The sequence below is a fragment of the Lepidochelys kempii genome, chromosome 13 (assembly GCF_965140285.1).
Source record: "Lepidochelys kempii isolate rLepKem1 chromosome 13, rLepKem1.hap1, whole genome shotgun sequence".
Classification (NCBI taxonomy): Eukaryota; Metazoa; Chordata; order Testudines; family Cheloniidae; genus Lepidochelys; species Lepidochelys kempii.
This window is the reverse complement of record NC_136392.1, coordinates 36,945,050-36,950,454: the sequence shown is the minus strand read 5'-3', so window position 1 is coordinate 36,950,454 and position 5,405 is coordinate 36,945,050. Positions and strand designations below refer to the sequence as shown.

General features: G+C 52.9%; 1 pseudogene; it reads right to left on the bottom strand.

Moving 5' to 3' along the window:
* Nucleotides 1–1,280: 1,280 nt before the first annotated feature.
* LOC140896767 (granzyme H-like) lies at nucleotides 1,281–3,119 on the bottom strand (annotated as a pseudogene).
* Between the last annotated feature and the right edge of the window lie 2,286 nt (nucleotides 3,120–5,405).

Below are 5,405 nucleotides of genomic sequence, written 5' to 3'. Positions count from 1 at the left end.
AGTAATCTCATCATAAAAGGTGATTAGATTAGTCAGGCATGACCTTCCCTTGGTGAATCCATGCTGGCTGTTCCTGATCACTTTCCTCTCATGCAAGTGCTTCAGGATTGATTCTTTGAGGACCTGCTCCATGATTTTTCCAGGAACTGAGGTGAGGCTGACTGGCCTGTAGTTCCCAGGATCTTCCTTCTTCCCTTTTTTAAAGATTGGCACTACATTAGCCTTTTTCCAGTCATCCGGGACTTCCCCGGTTCGCCACGAGTTTTCAAAGATAATGGCCAGTGGCTCTGCAATCACAGCCGCCAATTCCTTCAGCACTCTCGGATGCAACTCGTCCGGCCCCATGGACTTGTGCATGTCCAGCTTTTCTAAATAGTCCCTAACCGCCTCTATCTCCACAGAGGGCTGGCCATCTCTTCCGCATTTTGTGATGCCCAGCGCAGCAGTCTGGGAGCTGACCTTGTTAGTGAAAACAGAGGCAAAAAAAGCATTGAGTACATTAGCTTTTTCCACATCCTCTGTCACTAGGTTGCCTCCCTCATTCAGTAAGGGGCCCACACATTCCTTGGCTTTCTTCTTGTTGCCAACATACCTGAAGAAACCCTTCTTGTTACTCTTGACATCTCTGGCTAGCTGCAGCTCCAGGTGCGATTTGGCCCTCCTGATAACATTCCTACATGCCCGAGCAATATTTTTATACTCTTCCCTGGTCATATGTCCAACCTTCCACTTCTTGTAAGCTTCTTTTTTATGTTTAAGATCTGCTAGGATTTCACCATTAAGCCAAGTTGGTCGCCTGCCATATTTACTATTCTTTCGACTCATCGGGATGGTTTGTCCCTGTAACCTCAACAGGGATTCCTTGAAATACAGCCAGCTCTCCTGGACTCCTTTCCCCTTCAAGTTAGTCCCCCAGGGGATCCTGGCCATCCGTTCCCTGAGGGAGTCGAAGTCTGCTTTCCTGAAGTCCAGGGTCCGTATCCTGCTGCTTACCTTTGTTCCCTGCGTCAGGATCCTGAACTCAACCAACTCATGGTCACTGCCTCCCAGATTCCCATCCACTTTTCACTTTTCACTTTTCACCCATATCCCCTTTCCCCGATGAAGAGGCAGCCTAAGGGTTGGGATTCCCAAGGGAACTGACAGGAGCAGGCCTTGAACCTGGTTCCTAAATCCCCTAGGCTCCCTGCATTGATGCTCATGGAATGGGCGCTGCCTGAGCGGAGCGATGGCTGGGGGAGGCTCAGCCTGAGGGGATGCAGCCCTTCTGCAAAGCGGCCCTATGTCTGGGCCTCTCCAAAGGACAGAAGCGGTGCAGCTCTGGCCAGTGCAGCGATTCCTGGAGCAGCTCAGGGCTGCAGCCTCTTCATCGTCTCCTGTATCCAGGGGATGAAGGAGAAGACACTTGTGTACACCCCAGGGGGCTCCCCAAGAGACGATGCCCTGGGCTGTTTCCCACACACCAGGGGACCCCCAGAGTCATCCTGTGAAATGAAACAAGCCACAGTTATTTTCCCATTCATTTGTACAGCTCCTAGTGCAGTGGGGACTGATCCCCAATAGCCACTTGTAGGCTCGACTGCAACACCAACAGCCTCATTAATAATAATGATTGGATGCTTGAAGCCAGGAGCACATTTACCTTTGCACAGTTTTTGTTAGTCTTTGGATCCCCCCCCGACATGATCGTTGAGGCGTTATAGTCATGATATGTCCCATTACGTTTCTTTGGACATCCTTCATCACCACCACATCCACCTCCTGGAGCATGGCCAGAGTCGATTCACTCTTTGACCTAGTCCTGCCCCAGCCAGCAAGGCTGTACACAGTCCCAGGCTTTACTCTCTCGCTGGCTTGGGGCAGGGCAATGGTTTTCACTCGTCTATTCAACTTCGCTCTCTTTGCCAGCTGAGACACAAGACTGATGAAGATCAATGTGAAGGTCGCACTCAAGGACGCAGAGACACACCCCAATACCCAGCAAAACCCATAACCATGGTCTCAGTGTGTGTGGGGGGGGTGATGGGATGGGGGCAGTACCTGCAGCAGCATGATGTCATTGTCATCGGTCTCCTCGTTGTACTGTGGGTGAGGTATCTGGTGGCACATGGGGATCTTTTGTCTTTTCCATTCCCCTAGTCTTATGTTATGGGCTCCCAGCTTGACAATAATCTCACTGTAAAAGCCAAGAACAATCCATGAGGCAGCAGGGGCAGGAGTGAATGTGAGACAGGGGATGGGCACATGTGAGTCTGTCACATGAACAGTGATATGGACGGGACAGGGCAGCATGGGTCTCTTAGGCCATGATCCCAGACTCAGCCGCTGGCCTGGAAAAACGTAAAGACCACCGTATACATTGCCCACTGAGATCCAGCCCCAGGACTGGGAACTGGCTGACTTAGGGAGGGAGGGGGAATAGCACATGAGGCCTCTCCCCGCTAGAGGGTGCCATTTGTGGCACAAAGTCCCTGCCCAGTGGTGTTGGGGTCCCAGCCTGTGTCTCTCCCAGCCCCTTCTGCTGTTTCCCTGAGTTCCTTCACTCCCCATTGTCCTCCCAGCCCCTGGATCTCTGCTGCCCTGCACCCCAGCTAGATCCATACAGGGGGTCTATGCCCAGCTCCCTGCAGCCCAGAGCCCTGCAGAGCTGTCCTGGGGCTGTGAGCCCCTCCTTGCCCTGATCTGGGCAATGGGCCAGACCCCAGCTGGTGCCAATGCCTGTAGCTCCATTGATTTACCCAGTGCTGAAGCTGGACCATGGTTTGCAGAGGCCCCTAGAGACACGGTGACGCCCCCTGAGCAGATTGGAGCCCTGGGCTCTGCTCTCCCAGCCTGTCGCACTAACTGCTCCTTCCCTGCAACCTACGACAGTGCCAGGACTCCCAACGCCCCCATCACCCAGTAACACCTGACCTGCCCCGACATTCCCAGCACGGAGGCGCTTACTCTCCATTGCAGTGGGCGGCCGTCAGCACGAAGTTCTCCATCACCAGGAACCCTCCACAGCTGTAACTCTCATCTTCATCTCATATATCCAGATAGGCCATGTAGGGTCTGCAGTGGGGCTTCAATTTCTTTTCCCCGATGATCTCACCCAGTCGGGGGGAGACCAGTTTCATACAAAGAGCCCCATTGTGTCCCTAGGCCGAGCAGGGACCGAGCTCCCCATCCCGAAGGGGAGTCCCCACAGCCTCAACCCACCCCCTCTGATGCTCTCCCTGGGGGATCCCTGGGCCTGGAACTCTGCCCTCTCCTCAGCTCTCCCCCAGACTGGACACCCCATGGGGCCAAAGGGTAAATCTGAAACTCTGACCTGGCTGGGTGGAGAATCGGTGCCAAACGCACCGGGAGTGGGTCAGTAATCGCACTGCCTTAAGATAATGGCAATGGGGGCCAAAGTCACCCCAGATTAGGCCAGGTAGCCCCCATATGGGCAATGACAATCTTACTGGCTGAATTTCCTTCAGGCAGGATCCTTTCCCCCAGTCCAATGCTGCTCCCTTTGTACTTCCGGTGTTATGAATGCCATGGGTAGAGAGAAAGGGAGAGATCATTTGGGGCAGCTTTTCCCCCTTCTGATAGTACTTTCTCTTCTTCAATAAACGTCTCCAGCTGGGGTTGAGGAAACAGAAACTCCATAGACAGGCACCCCAAGCTCTTTGTTGATGAAAATGTACATTTTTCACCCATATCCCCTTTCCCCGATGAAGAGTGGCCACTTAATCATTGTACCCCATGATCACCCCTTTTACAGGACTGACTGTGACAGGCCCCTAGATACCAACCACTGAACCCAATCCCTGAGACCCCCCTTTTACCTCAAAGACCATGAGTCTCTGAGTCCAGTTATACTTAGCAGCCCAAGTTCTGGGGGAGCAGGAGAAAGGCTGTGGGGAGCAGGAGCAAGATATGTAACTGCATGTTTGCAGTCAGTACAGGGATGGCACATCTGCCTCAGACGTGGGGACTTTATAAACTCAGTTTGGGGTAGGGGGAGATCAGGGGGACAGGAAACCTCAGGGTCACCCACACACTCATCTAAATGCAGGGCTCAGGTGTCTCAGTTTCCAACCACAGCCAACCACATGGGCTGGGGGGAAGGACAGGCCGTGTGTCAGCCACACATCCTACACAGCTGGCTGGATACTGCATGGCTGGGTCCCTGCACAGCTGGATGGATGATGCACCACTGGATGGAGATGACCTTGGAGGACACATGTCTCACAGGATCCAGCATTGATCTGGATGCCAGCTCACAGCTGTGCACATCTGGGGCTCTTACTCACCTGGCCTCATCCTTGCTCAGCTCCCTGCCCGTGTCTCTGTGGTGGAGACTGTGGATGACAGCGACTGATGTCGGTGGGGAGGGTGGGAACGTAGCCCTTTGATCTTTCTCGGGGTGGCCCAGTCGTGAGCAGGGTGGGGCTGGGCAGAGCAGCCATCGGCCCCGATCACAGCAACTGTGGCGGGAGGGTTTCTGAGAAGCCCTGACCTGAGTGTGTGACCACGCGAAGGTGATGTGGCAGCCTGTGGGATGCCATATAGCTGGGAGGTCTGACTGTGCCGCACCAGAGGGGAAACAGCACTGCAGAGGCAGGGATAGAACCAAGAAGCCCTGACTCTCAGACCCCCTCACTCTAACCACTATACCCCACTGCCCTCCCAAAAGCAGGGGTAGTTAGTGCCAACCAGTGACGGCTTCACTGTCCTTTACAAGCCACTCCAGTCTCAGACCTGACAAACTCACTACACCTAAGGCTCTGCTTCCCTGGTATTTACCCCTGAAGGGTGGCATGTGAGGGCTCTACTGAAGGCTGATAACTTGTCAAGCCTCATGCTCGCTGTGAGACGTGCCCACGGCTACTAGTTAAGGGATAATACCTCTATCTTAAAACAAAAAAACTTCAAATCCAGACTCCAGCGCAAAACTGCTGAATTGGAATTCATTTGCAAATTGGATACTATTAATTTAGGCTTAAATAGAGACTGGGAGTGGCTAAGTCATTATGCAAGGTAGCCTATTTCCTCTTGTTTTTTCCTACCCCTCCCCCCCCCAGATGTTCTGGTTTAACTTGGATTTAAACTTGGAGAGTGGTCAGTTTGGATGAGCTATTACCAGCAGGAGAGTGAGTTTGTGTGTGTATGGGGGTGGGGGGATGTGAGAAAACCTGGATTTGTGCTGGAAATGGCCCACCTTAATTATGCACATTGTAGGGAGAATGGTCACTTTGGATGAGCTATTACCAGCAGGATAGTGAGTCTGTGTGTGTGGTTTTTGGGAGGGGGGTGAGGGGGTGAGAGAACCTGGATTTGTGCAGGAAATGGCCCAACTTTATTATCATGCACATTGTGTAAAGAGTTGTCACTTTGGATGGGCTATCACCAGCAGGAGAGTGAATTTGTGT